This window comes from Trachinotus anak, unplaced genomic scaffold (assembly GCF_046630095.1).
Source record: "Trachinotus anak isolate AG129_WGS33_773 ecotype Australia unplaced genomic scaffold, CSIRO_AGI_Tana_v1 ptg000003l, whole genome shotgun sequence".
Classification (NCBI taxonomy): Eukaryota; Metazoa; Chordata; class Actinopteri; order Carangiformes; family Carangidae; genus Trachinotus; species Trachinotus anak.
The window spans coordinates 7,508,582-7,524,117 of NW_027273854.1; the positions used below are offsets into that span (position 1 = coordinate 7,508,582).

Consider the following 15,536-nt stretch of genomic DNA (forward strand, 5'->3'; position numbering starts at 1 on the left):
TATAGAATAGGAACTGCACCTATATTCACATAATTTTATGTAAAAGGGCTGTACAGCCAGTGAGAGATGGACAAATAACTTATTGTGAATTTCAAGATTTACTTTCCTGTCTCATTATCACTCTGCCGAATTGCTCTTTAGCTCTAAAATATGTGTTCATCTGGACATGTATTAGAACTGCCAAGCACTTTGATTGCACGGAGCGTAGCAACCAAGGCCACACAAATGCCCTGCCACTCCTGCAAGCTGTAAGCTATCCCATGCACTCCTCTGAATTACCTGTCAGCATCGATTACAGGGAGTCAGTGTGGATGGGATCTTGGATTTTCTCTCTCTCAGAATTAAGATAAGCTCCTGCCTGCCTGTTTGAGATGCCCCTTGTTGACCCACCTGTGGAGTGTGATGTGAGATGTGTGTTCCTCCAGTGTGACCATATTATCCTCCAGCTACACACACACACACACACACACACACACACGCACTCACACAGAGCTGGCAGCACTCACTGTCCTCATCTGTTCATTTCTCCCTATCGCCCCCGTCCCTCGTCTCTCCTCTCACCTTTGTTTTCAGTCCTTGTTTTTCTTCTCTCTTCTCTAACCCCTCTTGCTAAGCTATCTGTCTGCTCCTATTCAACCTCATCTCTCTCGCCACACCTCGTTGACAGCGAATTCCAAAGCGAATGTCCTATTTCAGCTGTTATCCGAGCAGAAACAAAACATTCTGCTCATTTAGTTTGTGAAATTGGAAATATATAAATTTAAATAGGCCGTTTCCCAAAGGTTATGATGCACGAGGGTTTCCACCATGCCTTATGAATACAATTGATGTCTATTTGCATGTAAAAATATTTCTCTTCATCTGTTAAAATCTAGTGATACTCCTCTTTAAGTCTGTCTTTTTAATATCTACAGCTCTGCTGTTGACTAATAAGGTGGCTGTTAAAGGTTAGTATTCGAGTTTATACTTCAAATAGTAGCTGTGATTTACTTAAATAATACTTTAAATAATATTAGTTTTCTCAGGAAATTATCAAATCAGTTCTGTATGTTTCACCAAGATATGGCAACAAGTTGATGCATATTTTGGCAAAATAACAATAATACGGATGGACGAACAGGTCCTACAAATTAAAAGACAGAATGCATTGTTGTAACTATCCTCCAGAACAACACATGAAAGCATTTTGTGATCTGACAGCATCATTTGTTTGTACCTTCCAAAACAGTTACAAATCACTGCAAGAAAAGTAAAACTATTTTCTGGAATGATCCAGTGTTTAACACAGGTTGAGAATTCACCTGTGGTGGTGGGTGGCATGGCGTGTGACCAATGCGCATGCAGAGTCTCATACAGTTTAGAGGGTAAGAGTGTAACTCAGGTTATTTTCTGTAGCTACAATTACAGATGTACAGATCTAAATGCCTCACATGCAGGTTATCATGGAGGTTAGCTCGTCCCTATTCAGTTTTGGAAGCACACACAACTCAGACAGGTGTGTGGCCGAAAGTGAGTTTGAAAAGCATGAAAAAAGGTTGAAACTGAGTGATTGTATCTACCTGGATGGTTTTAATCTACCTGGGCGGGTCGCCAACGCCATGATGTCAGTATGGTTGAGGTTTGCTGAGATTTAGTCAGTGGTTAGAGAAAAATAAGAAGGTATGGGTTAAACTACTTGGTGGACGAATATGAAAACATCAGATCAGTGCAGATGAGGAGACTGTTCTTTAAATGAATACATGAAGCAAATATTCAGTCATATTTCCATCCCATTTTCCAAATCCTTTGCATTCATTTGTTGTTCGACTGCCATTCTTTTAATTACATCATCTCTCCCACTTGGACAGTTAGCACCATCAATTGGTTGCCTTGTTGCAGCCAACTCCTGATTCTAGCATAGCAGTGTTGGATGGAAACACACTCTAAATCACTTTGGCCAATTTCCTGAAAAAATTGTTAAAATTTGAGCAAAATGGAGATGGAAACACCACTTCCTTCTTTGCTCCTGACAAACAGGAGTCATAATTCTTGTTAAGCATATGCTGTTACTGGTCAGGCAGTGCTGAAGTGAACAATACTGCAGAAGTGTTTTAGTAAGGTTCTGCCTCCCACTGTGGGAATCCATTTGAACCATGAATTCAAGCTGACCACCTTATTCTCTCTGGACGATGAATTACAAGCGACTTCTGGATTATTGGCAGGATATCGACAGCACAGAGTGCATGATGAAATGAAACCGGAATGTATAGAAACTGTGTATTAATGATGAAAACCTCTGTATAAGGATTACCTCAAAACATGTTCGAATCCTGGCTTATAAAACAAATAGAAAATGTACGCTCCTGGATCCAGAGTTTCAAATATTCAAACAGATATCTCTGGCAAAGACCAAAGTGCCGCTTGAAAACATTATTCCTGTTTTAGAGGACTTTGACCTGCTAAACCTTTCTATTATTAACATTAGCAGCAAAAAAAGATTTTCCTGACCTCTGCTCTAATCTCCAGCATGCTCCTCTAATACACAGACAGCTCTGTAGAGAAAGACATTGATTAAGGGATGGAAAAAGTGACCATGGCAGTAAAGAAAATATTCTATTCTTAGCACGCGCATCAATTTTCTCTCTTCTTATTAGCAGGCTAATGTAAAGCTCTCTGTGCTGTAGTTCAGGCAAACTATTTATGATTCATTCAAGTCTGCTTCCCATTCATTATCAAAGGAGGAGCTCTGCACTGTGCATCAATAGGACACTGCGGTTCAGGATAGGTTCTCTGCTTTTGAAAGGGAGTTTTTTCATCTTTATGGATTGTGATTGGACTTTCTAATACCCCAAGAAAATGATATGTGACAGTGGTGTTCCCTAAACCATCGCCAAAGGTTTCATCAGAGGAGAGAAGCCGGCCCTTACACAAACGCTTTCCATAATTTCAAGCCTAATGTTAAGTTGATGAGAGTCTCATGGATGGGAGTCTGGGATCTAATGTAATTTCAGCAGAAGGCTGATTACACTCTAAATGATGTGCAGACTTTTCAATATGTTGAGTTAAGTAGATACAGGGAAGATATATTTTTAGGTTTCTCCTGAGGGATTTCAATTTTCCAAACAGTCAGAGGACTTTTCAATGCCAGAAGAAATAAGATGTGACTTTGTGATGTCGTCCTATACTCTAAATACATTTTCATCTGGAATACAAGCTGAGTCCTAACTGCATGTACGTTCAAAGATTAACATAACCTTGGAAAACCGTCTCGTGAATGATCTGGAACGTTCACACTAAAGATTAGTGGATCACAAATGGCCCATTTTGTGTCATTATAGCATTAATGCAGTGATGGGTAAACGTCACCCTTCACCCATGAATAGATAACCACTCATGACCCAGAGTTATTCTTTATATTCCTGTTGGTTTATTTACCCAAACTACAAAATTGGAATGGTTGTGAATCTCTGTTTGAACTTATAATGTCACAACTTGTTACAAAGTGTTCATAATATGTATATCCTTTGCAGTTTAATATTGTGTGGACATCAGTTTGTACAAGTAACAATACATTTGTGACAACTTTAAGGTAATACTTGAGTTTGTGTGTTTTACACTGGGCCATAATAACCAGATTTTCATTTAGGTAAATAATCAAACAGTAATGAAAAATAACACTAACATTTGGACCCAATATTGTGTTGCATTGAGGTTTTGTGAGTACCAAAACTTGATGTTGGGTGAAATCATACTCCGGGTTAGGTTTCCACACTCTCGTCAGCGGGCTGCAGGAGCCCATTTTCAGACATGACAGCGACTCAGGCCCTCACATCCACATTGCCGGCCTTTATCAGCTTGTCTCAAACATGGCAGAGTAATTGTGTCCTACTCGTCAAGCCATTTTGTTATTGTGCTTACAGTTCCTAATCCCCCAGGTAATCCCATCGACTTCTCGGCTGCCACAACCTCCCTGGTTGAGCTTTCCTGAACAGCTGTCATCTGTTTCTATTTAACTGTCAAAGTGTTGGGACAGATATGAGTTTATTAGTCTGGCGTGATGCGGTCAATGACTTTTTTATCAGCTGTCTCTGGCTGAATCGCTGTGCCCATATGAAGACATGAAGCCTTGTGAGGTGTGAGAATAACAGCCCCGTAATTGACTTCATTTGGAGATGATCATTGTCCCCATTAGTGCCATTTGTGTACAGTGATGTAGACTCAATCTTTCATTGCCTCCTCCTCTCCCCTTGGAAAGGAACAATTATCTTTCCTAAATTGATTTCTGCCACACACCGAGTTGCACATCAAACACATGCTCATAAAAGCTCTATGTCCAGAGCTCTTTTTTTCTCACTTTGTGCCAGGTCACACACATACTACCACACTGGGCTTGAGATTGTATAACTCTAGTGCATTAGAAATTCAGAACATATGACTCTTTTCATGTTTGTTTGCCTCTAATCCCCCAAATCCATTATTTGTCATGCTCAGAATTTGCTCTACATAGCTGAACTTCAGTATTATTGAATGGTATTTGTGGAGAAAAGGACTCGAGTGGCTATCAACACCAGTTGATACTCAAAACAGCCTTGGGCACATCCCACCCCAAGGTTAACACCCTTTCATTAATGTCGTCACTGACCTAATGTGGTCAGGCTGACTCTTAGGCCCAGTGTATGAGCTCACTGTACAGATAGGATTTTATAGTACTGTACCATTGCAGCAGTAAAACACCAAGATGCACAAACCTCACTGTCTCCTACAGTCAGGTGCCTGAATGAGCTAATATCTTACAGTAGTTTTCATTTTCCACAGAGTGCTGACAAAGGTTGAGCATAACAGTATTGTTTAGTCTTGCATCATTCTGATGCTCTAAATGGCAAAACAAAGCTATACAAAAATCATATTTACAAGTACTGTAATCAGACCTTCCTGGATGCTTTAAAGAAACATTTTGGTTGATTATGTCTGTTTGCTTTTTGCTGATAATTTGATGTGAAAATTGATGGGAATGGGAAATATGGATCTACATGTGGTCAGCATTAGCATAAGGGGTGGTAATGAGGGGACACCACAAGCCTGGCTCTATCCTAAGGTAACAGAATCCAAACATTTAATCATGTATTGCCCAGGATCGTGATCGATTTTACACTTTGTTTTCTGTATTGATTAGACCAAAGTTGTGATGTGTTAGTTTGGGCTCCAAATGTGCTTGTAGGCCAATTGTGTTACCTTTTGACAAAGCCAGGCTGGCTGTTTCCACCTGTTTCCAGCCTTTGTACTAAGCTAAGCTAACCAGCTGCTGGCTGAAGCTTCAAATTTACCATACAGTGATGAGAGTGGTGTCAAACTTCTCATCTAACTCACCAGAATTGAAAGCAACTATAGTGTATGAGCACACGGGCTGAGTAAACTGTTCTTTTTCAACACTGAATGATTCAAATGAATTTCTACAATGTTTGTCAGAATAACATGTAACACTGAAATTCTGTGGTAAATCCCTTATAACATGTCTTGTGGGGAGGATTAGAGAGAAAATCCACAACCAAGCAGAGCTCAATCTCTGTATTGTGTCTTCATCATCTTGAACAGCTTGGGGTTTCTTCACATGCATGACTTTCACCCAAACTTGGAAATGGAGCCAAGCATTATATCAAAGAACTGCTATAAAGCATGATGGTTGCTGAGCCCCTTCAGAGCACGATAAGCACACTGGGGTGCTGAGCCAGAGGCTGAAGGTGCTCTGTAGCTGCATAAGCTCACCAGGTGTTGTCTAAGATGCAGTTTAGGCCTGAGCCTCCTCTCTTCCGCTGCCTCCAGGCTGTCCAGCCTCAGTCATAAAAAAAACAGCAGCTCTCTCTCATACTTTGTTTATCCTGCCTGCCTCCACAGATTCCCACCACAGAGAGTTGTGCACTGACCACCAGTGTCTGAGAGAATGTTTAATAGCCTGTTACACGCACTGAGCCTGAGCCTCTTAAGAAAAACAATTCACCCCTTCTTGTCACACTCGTCCATTTCCACCTCCTCACTCTGCCTGTTTACAGCCCTGGTGGTTGCTCGCTCTCCTTTTTTTCTTTTTTTTCCTTTATAGTTTCAGTATGTTGGTATGTTTTGTGCACACTTTGAATTTGTGTTAGGAAATTTTTAAATGTCAGAAATTAGGTGGAGGAACCCCCCAGAAAGAAACGACTTAACGTTTACTGATGCCACACTTGACAGGATGACACTGCATTTTCAAAAACTCTTTTTTGATCTAACAATGCCATGGCTACGGTTTGATCAGGTTTCACACAAAAACAACTTGGTCAGGGTTAAGGGTTGAAATATCTTCTTAAAGTTAGTGGACCTTCATTGTCGTGGTTACACCGATAACTACTTGATTATGGTGAGGAAATGACTGACATCGACATTGACTGACAGTCAGAAACAGGAAACAAATAGCAGTTAAAGTTCAACGCTTCGGCAACCCATTCATTCACCTGCTCTATGATAACCTCACCTGACGCTGTTCTTTTCCTCAACAGGCAGGAGCTACATATCCTAGAGCTTCTTGAGGGCTTTTTTACTTGAAACTTAATTTTTGGGGTATTTGCTAAAACTACTGATGCTGTTTTTCTTTGGATGACGGCCTGTGACTAAGGCAGCGTTACAACTGATGAAACTTTCCCCCAGAATCGTTTACACCCTCGGATGAGGACTCATCTGAGACGTTGTGGAGGTTGTAAGAGCGAGCTCTCAAGTCGGAGAGGTTCAGCACAGTCCTCTGGAGAACTGGAGGTTCTCTGTAGGCGGACAAGCTGAGGTACACCCGTGAGGTGGCACGTAACCTTAAAGCTCTGACTTTGTCCACCCCTGTGTGGGTTTGGCGTCGAAAGGAACGGAAATCAAAGACTGTGATTCTCACAAGCTTCCTCAACAGGTGGCTCATGAGCTCCATGTAGCAGGTTCATGGTGTCTGTCATCTACAAGTTCATACAGCTACAAACACTGTGTTAGTCTGACATAATCAGTTGCTCATTAGGTGTTAACACAGATAATGTGATAATCTGCATAATGCTGCACATGTATTCTATATAGGAAAAATAATGACAGACACATCAGTGGCTTTGTGGCTAATTCTACTGGAGTCATTTCCACAGATTAGCTGTACTAAAAAATCCAAGGTGATACATGAGATATTCTTGCTTAAATAGTCACAGTCAAAGTCTGTTTGGTCATATATGATCATGTAGTTTTCAGTATGGTATTTTTTTGTAATTTCATTGTATGTGTGTGCTTTACATTAAGGTAGAAGCAGGAAAATGGATTGAACTTAGTCTCTCATGGTTATCAGTCATGCCATGTGAAATTTTACCTTACATTAAACACCAAACCTCCTCTGAGGCTCAAAGGGAAACTTAAAAGCAGCAAACTGTCACACCAAAGTGTTCATTTTTTTTTTTTCTTTACCTCCTGGCAGAAGTGCTGTACCTGAGGCACGAGTCAATCACAACTCTAAGCACAGGACATCACTGCAGGTCCCACCTCCCCCTGAGCTCCTTCAACACATTACAGTGATTGACGTGTGTCAGGTGCTGAGGAAAAAGTCAAGTGACTTACACCAACCGTTTGCTGCCTCACGCCTCAGCAGTTTAACGGGTTCATGTAAAAGGAAGGATCGACAGAAGTAAAGTCTTCTCTCAGTTCTCCTGGAAAAGACAGCCCTCTTCCTACAGATCAGCTGTTAAACGCACTGAGCTGACAGTCTCTTCCTTTCTTTCTCAAAGACGCTGTAGCCTGCGCCTGCCTGGTGTGAAGTCGTTCCATTTTTGAAACAGTTTCTGATTCGATATTCCTCTGAGTATGTTGCCTGTTTGCTTTGGGGAATGTTTTGTCTTTCATTGGTTTTGAGCAGAAACTGGCACAAAGACACAAGTGTGCTGACAATTTGTGGAGTCAGTACAATCCCACATTGCACCACAGCTGTTGTTTTAGGTGAGGTTGTGTTGGCAACATCACACGTAGGTTTTAACAGCCACGTTACACAGTCTTGGACGACATGATGATATAGTGTGAAGTACTGGCGGTTTTGGCAAATTTTGCCTTACCGTTTCTACCAGGTGGTTAATGCGGAATGTCTCTGTGAGGACGCTGCAGGAAATATCACAAATCAGTGAAGCTTCATTCATGCCAATATTTAACTTAGAGGATCTTTTGCATTAATGTAGAGCTGGAAGGATCTGATGACTAATCAAACTGATCAAAAGAAAATTAATAGCAACTATTTTGATAATTGTTTTATTTCAGTCATTCATTCCCTGGTTTATTTAGGATTTACAGCTGTTCTTTGTCACATATGATAGTACACTTCATAAAAGTTTGTGGGTTTTTTTTTTTCAGATAAAACAAAGGATTAGAAAACACCACCATTGGCTCTATAAATGATTTCTGACTATTTTCTGACATTATATGTGAAAAAAATCAGTTACTTAATTCAGTGGATTGCCAGAAAACAGACATTCAGACGTCCAATTGTGTTAATGACTTTTTTTTAAAAACTGATTTTCCTGTATCCGTATATCCGTATATACTCCACTGGATTATGTGACATAATAATACTTTTAAATATGTGAATGTCCTGATTGCCAGCCGTTGACATGCTGAGCTGAACCTTATATGACCCACCGTGACAACAGTGTTACTGCAGATTTGCTTTTCCAGTGTGCTGGCATCCTGAACGCTCACAGTCACAAAAGCAAGCGAAAGCAAATGCTGATAATGCTCAGTGTTCAAGGGGATATTTAGTGCTCATCATTAACTTAGCTGGTAAATTTCAGGCTTATTTACTGATTGCACGAATGGGACACCATGAACTGAAAGCCACCAAATGGGCAGTCATTAGGGAAGCGAGCGATTTGTGGAAGCATGCATCCTGCTGGCTTTGACAGCACTCATGGATTCATTGTTCTCCAGGATCCATTAGGTGCAACTTTACAGATTGAACGGACTGATTAAAATGTTGCCATGGTGATGATTGTTACGTATTGTAACTCTAGGACTACAATCACATTTGGAACATTTGCATGTGCTCAACCAGTCAGGATGATCTAACTCAGTCCTCCTGGGGGGGGGGGGGGGGGGGGGGGCTGCAATGCAACACCACTTCTCTTAAGCCTGTGGGGTACAGTGCAATTACTGCAACCTCTGCCCTGGCACTGACACAGCAACATAATTATATCTGAAGTTGGCCCAATGCAATTCTCATTGTTTAACCCCAGCACCACTCCCCATCTATCTTGTAGCATGGCCTGTATCAAGCCTGACAATAGACAACTGCCTAACAAGTCAGACAGGAACAATCCATCACATCCTACCTTTGCAAAGGCGTTGATGGGTGGCCTGATGTAACACTCCACAAGTGGATCAGGAGTCCCGCTGTGCAGGACAGCACACAGGAAATACACAGTTACAGCCCTAAAAAGCAAATCACATGACAGCACAAAATGAGTCATATCAATCTTAGCTTCCACAACACACCAACAAAAAACATGGTTTTTATTTTCTAATTTTCCAGAGCATCAAATCTCTTGTTTTAAATGCTACCTATTGCACCTGGCAACACCTGTTATAGCTGCAGATACTCTGTCTGCAGCTGAGTCATTAGTTGTTAGAAAATAACTCCACCCACATAACCATTACTAACACCATGACATGTTGTTTATGCAATTAAAGTTTTCTTAATTCTACAAGATATGAAGTTTTAACAAAATAGTGTTGCTGGGGTTGTTACAGGGAGTATTTGTCTTTAAGGTATGATGGAGCTAGGCTCCTCTACCCCTCCTTACTTTAACCTTTGAGTCAAACACATTTCCAATCTTACTGACATGAAAAACACATGTAATGCTCCTTTAATAGCATGCGGTCTCTAACTAATAACCAGGCAACAGAGGAAACAGTTTGCACTGATTGCAGCAGGATGAATATTATATAAAAACTAATTAGTGGTACCTGAAGAAATATTCTCTTCAACCCACAAGTTTTCCCCAATCAGATTTTATATGTTTACATTTTCAGCCATAATATTCGAGTGAGATTTTACTCAAGAGTCATTTTACTGATATAACAGTGGAATGTTTATAACCCCCAAGCGAGGAAAGAAAGTTTGTTGTATGATTTTTAATTGCTCGCTTAATTGCATTAGCTGTCATCAGACTTCAAGCCAACCACTGAAAGAACAAACAGCTTTGAGATCACCTGAAAAACTTTTCACTTTGCACTACATAACACTGACACGCCATGAGTAAGCTGGCTAGTATCGCAGCTGTTTCATTAGAGAGTGTAATGCGTATCCTTTATATATTATGTCACTTGCCCTGGATAATGAGTCTGTAGTTTAAGTTACAGTCTGTGGTAACATAGCCCGTGTTTTTCAGTGGTGCCGAGGTCGTCTGAACCAGAGGGTTCAGTACAAACATCTCTTCCCCGTAGAACGATGATGTAAGCACACAGGCTTTTTAGGTGGCTGGTGTGCAGCCAGGTAGAATGACATATGGCAAGGAGGCATGTGCAGTGTGCTGCAAATCACACTTAGGTGAACACAATCTCTGCCTTGACTTTTAGGTTTCATAAATAATTCAGTACAGGCTAAGGAAAACATTTGGATCTCCCAGGAGCAAAGACAAATACCTTTTAAATCCCACTTTTAAGTGCACTTGCTTAAAAAAGGAAAAAGGACTCATCGACGCTATCTGCACAGTACTTAGATTCAGGGGGTCCAAACATTTATAGTCACAGTGGCTTGAAAAATCTACTTGACTGTTCAACTTTGACCTGAAAAACACTCATCTAATTTAAAACATGACATAAATCCAGGTCTGGGACTCGAGCAGAGCCATGTCCAGACAGAGCCGTGGCCGCGTCAGTTGGGTCTGTCCAGGTGGTCAGAGTTCAGACAGACTGTCAATGAGGCCAAATTCATTCAGTGTGTGTTCATCTCGGTTAGAGACCAAGGCTCCATTGAGCTTTCTGCTTTCAATAATTGGCCTCACATCCTTTCAACAGACTATGCTGATAATCCTACTGCTGCAGCATGAGGGGTAGTCTGAGTTTCAGGTGATACAACAGTGTGAAAAACTGTGTGAAAAGTGTGCAACATTTGCAATGACTGGATTGTAGTTATCTTTAGAAACAGACTAAGTCTATGTTTATATACATTCTTTAACACTGGGTTTGGGGTGATTTGAGTACTACAAAAATGTTCTTATTAAAATAGGCTTTATTAAAAATGAATGGCATCCCTCAGCTGTCAGGTAAGAAAATGTTTTCTGTAGTCTTTGCTTAAAGGGATGGAACAGTTAAGTGTGCCTGAATGTGGCAAAGAAAAGCCCTTAGTAAATTTAAATGCCTCCAATGCCTTCCAGTATTTCCTGCAGCCTGACTTCAGGGCAGAGAACAGACTTCAAAAGGCAGTGACACTGAAAGGACCCCAAAAAGGCATGAGTAGGTCACAAAAGCAGAGAGCCCAGTGGCAGAAAATACAAGCAACAATCCAGAAAATCAAAAACACAACAGAGAAACCACAAAAAAAAAGCTTTCGTGGTCCAACAAAACTGTTTCAGAACATGAGCAATCCAAGAAAACTTTCCATGTAGATGACACACATTTGACTGTAATCAGTAGTATCACTTTTTAGGACTGTGTATACAGATATTCTACATATCCCTAACTCAAATGGATCTGGATTAGATGCATTGGGTGATTGGGGTAAGGAGTAGCATACACTCATACTGCAGCACTGGAAACAAGTCGATGAATAAATGAGAGAGCAAAAGTGAAAAGGAGGGGGAAGAGAGACAAATGAGGAAAGAGAGAAAGAGAGAGAAATAAGAAGAGAGGCTTTTCTGCCTCAGACAGCTTGTGGGCTTTTGTGTGAGAGCTGCTGGCTGTAGGAGGCTGTGAAAAGATAAGGTTTACTAATGGGGTGTTTAGGAGAATGTTTCATTTATTATCATACTTCACTAAGGTGAGCGTGGAGTAATATCGAGGGCTGGCGCTATTCATGCCAGCTCTGAGAGGGTTTTACATTGTGGGGACTGTTAGTGGTGCTTCCAAAACCGTTAACCCTGGTAGAGAAAGAGGCAGCTGCAGCGCTGAGAGGCTGTTATGAAGTGTGGTTTTAGAGCAGCCATGGGCAATGTTAGGCCTTAATCTTTTCCATGAACACATGTCTGGTACTGTCTGTTCCTTCTTGATACTTTAATGTTGCTCTTCAATGTATAGTTTCATTTATCCCCCGTGAATACAGCCCAAAACCTGCAAATGTTGGAGTGAATTTTAGCTGCAATTTTACTGGTAGAAAGCGGACACAATGTGATAAAAAGGGCCGTCATCGGCGCAGCTTTCAAACCATATCATTCTGGAAGCATAAACAGGCCATCAGACAAACAGCAATGACCAATCAGACAAGGGGAGGTTAGCTTCTTGGGTGTGGCTGCTCGACGTACAAGAAAACCACACAGAACGCATACAAAGTGCATATGTCTGCATACACATCTCATGTACACATAAATACACACAACAAAAAGAAAAGGCAACAGGATTAATCACTAGATACCATTACAGAAAACTAATTAAAGACAGACAATCCCTCTGGATATAGACAATCCACTTGCATTCCGACCATAATATACATTTAGGTTTTCTGTGTTTGAGACGGTTACAGTTACAATTTATTATTTCACAATGTTTTTCCAAATGAGTTTTCTTGCTTTACTCTCCAGGTGGCAGGTCTTTGAAATAAAAGCTCCCCAACCACTCCAGTTTTCCATTTCCAATAATGCATCGAGCAGCAGGCCACACACCTTCCTGGTTTTGATCTTGTGCCAAAAAACAAAGGGAGCAGTACTGTTACTGCAGTATTTAGCATTGTGATATATGACCTCACCACTGTGCATTTCCATTGGCTCTCTCTCCTGTATTTAGCTAGGTTACTCATTCAGTGTGTATTATGTTATTATTTTGTCATGTTGGCTGTGCCAGAGACTTTAGTAAGAGACTTTAGGCACCACCAGGAAGATAGTTTATCACTTAAAGCCTCTAAACTATGTATGAGACAGGAAATTATCCCCAGAAATGAATGAAAGTTGTAGCAAGGAGCACATTCAGTATTATTGCACTGAACTGCAAGTCATGTCATCAGTTTGTCATATTGTGCTATTTCTGTATGAACTTTTAATTAAATAATAGATATTCTGTGCAAAATGAAACATGTAGCAGCCAATCAGATCTACAGGATTCCTGCTAGTTTCACTATGGGGAAAATGGATCTTGAGCATTTAAGGCAAGATAATAATATCCTAAATGAAGCTGATGATACACCAAGAAACAAGTGGTACCAAGTGGTAGAAATGACACAGCAAATATACAGTAGGAAGCCACACACCGGGTAATCAACAGGAGGAGGAATATGCATTCAGTGGACAAGACGTTTCTCATCAGTGACGCAGGGGAGTTCTGGAGGCAGAGAGAGAAAAGCAAAGCCCAGGAACACAGCCAGCACAAGCAGATGTTGGAAACTGTACCAAAAATCCAGCACAACAGCAGGTGCCGGTTGGCAGAATGAAAATGGAAGAAATGTGGAAAAAAAGAACAGTGAGGAAGAATTCTGCTACTACAGGTCAAGTAAAACATGTCTCAGCTGAAGAGGAATGGAGAAATGATGGTACAGTGGGAGAAAAAAAAAATCTATGACAGGTGTCAATTAAATTCAAAATAGAAACCTAATGCAAATGTTATCCTGCCAACTAAGCCCGAGAGTTGACTGATTTGATCAAACTATACTGTCAGACAGTTCAGAGTGGTTGTTGGGAGTGCTTTAGACAATTTTTCCCCATGCAACAAGAGGGCTCACAGCGAGCAATCCAGCAAGTAGAAAGTTGAGTAGAAAGTAGGAAAAATGGTAAAGCAAGTACTCCACACTATAGGCTCAATCATGGAACTACAGCACGCACCAATACCAAAGATAAGTGCAGCCCAGAGAGAGAAGGATCATAAATGATAAAAAAGCGACACACAATGATGAACACTGTGTCGCACAGATGTCTCGTATGATGAAAGGCGATGCCAGAACTTTAACTGAAGAAGCTGAATGATAACAAACAGGAAAAGGCGCACATGATGTTTCCCACTGAGACATTAGCTCAGCTATCTGTAGCACTCGTCTCCTTGATGCAGCTATAGTGGATTTTGACAAATCCTGCAGCGTTAAAGCGGCCTTGACTGCAAGCTGCTCGATGATGCTGCATGACACGCAGTATTTTTATTATCGCTCAGATGTGAACGTGTGCGATTAGCACGGTGCGTAGAACCGAACAAATCAAAGTGCTGGTAAACAAAAAGCTTACCTACGTTTCCAGATGTAAGTGTGCTGATGATGAAAACAACAGTTTGTGTCTATCAGCGTGACGGAAGTAAATTTCTTTAACGAGTCAGTGTGCTGCATTCTCTGCAAGGCAACCTGGGATACTACATAAATCCGCACTGTTAAAACCACCAACCAAGACTATAAATTAAATGTCCTAACATAATTTGGTAGGGAGTCGAAGGTCAAGGTGTGCCACAAAATATATCACCTCTACTTCCCTTTTTCTCACAACCTCTCAGGTCCTATTAAATAATAAACCCTCATGAGGGAAAACAAGATTGGGAAGAGTTGAGAGAAGGAGGGGAACAGGGGAAATCTCGGTCTATGTCTGTGACGGAGTATTAGTGATGAGACAATAACTACAGTGAATGTGAGCTCTCAAATACCTAAGGAGGAGTGGATGGAAAACGCAGTGTAGGAATAACAAATAACCATACATTTAGTGTGCAGAGATTTGAACTTCAGCTTTGGTTAATGGTGATCTTTTTTTCAGTGGAAATCCACACAGCTATATTAGACTTCATGCCTGGAGGCAGGAAGTGTATGTTGTCACACCTACCCCTTTAAATTCAGTGATTTTAATCATCTTGTCAAAGAACCCCCAGTTGCATTTGTCTTTGTTTGTATTCATGTTAGGTGAGATAGGTAATCCATCATAGTGCACAGCATGTCACCTTTATGTGTCACAGCGATGTTATTGTCGCATGCTAATGCAGTGGCACATTACCAACATCTCCACTTATAAACCAGAATTATGAGGACTTTTAAGGAGATCATCAATCAATCATTAATGCCTCTACATCCCTGAAAATGTTCTACAGATTCGCTCACATTACCATTTTCACATGATTCGTTCATTCATTCATTTATTTAATCCTAATATAATAAGGTATATAATGGCAAAGGCACAGCAAAGCAGACCAGGAAACTGATGCATGAAAATACATCTTTAAAACAAGTGTCAGCGCTTATGCTTATTCAAGAAAGTGGCGAGTCTCATTTTGCATTGAAAGAAAGAAAGAAAGAAGCAATGTTTCTAAAAATATATGTATCTATCCAATAACTGTTTTAATTTTTTGATGAGCTGCTAAATATGCAGTTCAAAAGAAAGACCATATTTGTACTGTGGAACAAATTCAATTACATTACCCTG

The 15,536-nt window shown here is 40.7% G+C and overlaps 1 protein-coding gene and 1 long non-coding RNA gene across 2 annotated transcripts in view; one reads left to right on the plus strand and one right to left on the minus strand.

Annotated features, from left to right (window-relative positions):
* elfn1a (extracellular leucine-rich repeat and fibronectin type III domain containing 1a) overlaps window positions 1-15,536 on the plus strand; it is a 75,822-nt gene that overhangs the window by 25,245 nt on the left and 35,041 nt on the right. The window lies entirely within an intron of this gene.
* Window positions 1-15,536, minus strand: part of LOC139614046 (uncharacterized) — a 127,466-nt gene that overhangs the window by 16,510 nt on the left and 95,420 nt on the right. The window contains exon 3 of the long non-coding RNA XR_011686886.1: window positions 9,336-9,435. This is a non-coding gene — a long non-coding RNA (uncharacterized lncRNA). The remainder of the gene's footprint in view (window positions 1-9,335; window positions 9,436-15,536) is intronic.